At 33.3% G+C, this 1,524-nt stretch overlaps 1 protein-coding gene across 1 annotated transcript in view; it reads left to right on the top strand.

The window, feature by feature from the left end:
* Window positions 1–1,524, top strand: part of LOC108748384 (S-adenosylmethionine mitochondrial carrier protein-like) — a 7,407-nt gene that overhangs the window by 617 nt on the left and 5,266 nt on the right. The window lies entirely within an intron of this gene.

Raw genomic sequence — 1,524 nt, 5'->3', positions numbered from 1 at the left:
TGCGTGAAATAAGCAAGTTACTTAGTGTTGCCATGGTTATCACCTAAACTTCTTTCTTTTTTCGCTCTGTCAAAACTCACTAGATTTATTCGCGTCGCACAACAAATGCGTTGGAGTGAGTAAGAGCTGTTATAGGCAGTGATGGGAGGTGACAAAATTCGTCTGCTCTAGAAAACTTTGTGCACATGCATAAAGCTGAGCAATCTTAAGTGACGTACACATTTCATAGTATTATAAGACCCCTAATAACGATGTTAAGAAAGTTGTAGAGAGAAAAAGAAGATTTTTATTAAAGGTACATAGTGTGTTCATAAATAATAATAAATTTTGTCTTTTATCACGTCTGCAGCCGATTTATCATATGAATACCAACATATTGTTCGGAGAGAGAATAGCATTCGAGAAAGTCACTATAATGACGTACCATGCCTAAAAGATTAAAAGAGGAATCCCTGCCATCACTGGTTATAGGAGCATATTAGAGTATGCAATGTATACAAACGAATAAACCTACTATTACAATGAAATAATCTGAACTTAATGAAAATTAATAAAAAGAAATTGTAAACATATCAAAAAATAAAGGGAAAATGTAAAAAAATATTAGGAAAAATATTAAATTAACTTAAAAATGTACATTTGTATAAAGAAATATTACGTAATTATATATCTATGAAAATGTTATGAGAAAGTTCAGAGATATAAAAGAAATTTATATACATGTATGTCCAAAAAATAAATTTAAAATACAATAAATAAAAAGAAATCCTTTTTGTTCGATTTTCTACGTTACTTTTTGTTCACTTTTTCACTTTATCACTTTTTCACAAAAATTAGGTCAACTTCTCGAAATTTCTCACACAACATTTCACCAAATGGACAATACACGTAATACTTTCCTCTAAATTTCTACTCTAAACTATACTTGAAAGACAAATGTTTAAGTGGAACATTGAAACACTCATTTAAATATAGAAAGAAAGAGAGAGAACAATAAAAAAAAGGAGGAAATGAGACGGGACAACTTGCTTATTTCACACATGCGCACTCCATTTTGGCCAACATAAAATCGGAAGAGTTGCGCTACTGTATATACTATGTAATTACTTTACAAACTTATGGACTTAAAATGCGATTATATGTAGCACGGTATGCTAATAGAAACTAACTAGTGGTCTGTTTTCTGTTCCTGCACTAGACTGTTTTAGAACTCTCTTTCTCGCTTTAAGCAAATATATCTGTGGCGACCGCCAGAGGTCCAAACAAGAACTCGCTCGGATTCGCGAAAGTACCTCAGTCACACGAACTTGCTTTAAATAGCATATATATATATATAGCATCCATTATATGTAGCAACCCGCTGCATAATTGGTCACCTCCTAACGTGATCTGAAAACGAGATCACTCAACGTGATCAACAGATTGCATCAGCAAATTGCACAAACGCCTGCCATTACTACTCATACAGTAAGCACGTGCAAAAACATGTCATTATCAAGGACGCCGCCACTAATCCTCCAGGGC

Source organism: Trachymyrmex septentrionalis, unplaced genomic scaffold, assembly GCF_001594115.1.
Source record: "Trachymyrmex septentrionalis isolate Tsep2-gDNA-1 unplaced genomic scaffold, Tsep1.0 scaffold22, whole genome shotgun sequence".
Classification (NCBI taxonomy): Eukaryota; Metazoa; Arthropoda; class Insecta; order Hymenoptera; family Formicidae; genus Trachymyrmex; species Trachymyrmex septentrionalis.
The sequence above is the reverse complement of the archived record's forward strand: the minus strand, read 5'-3'. Positions and strand labels throughout refer to the sequence as shown.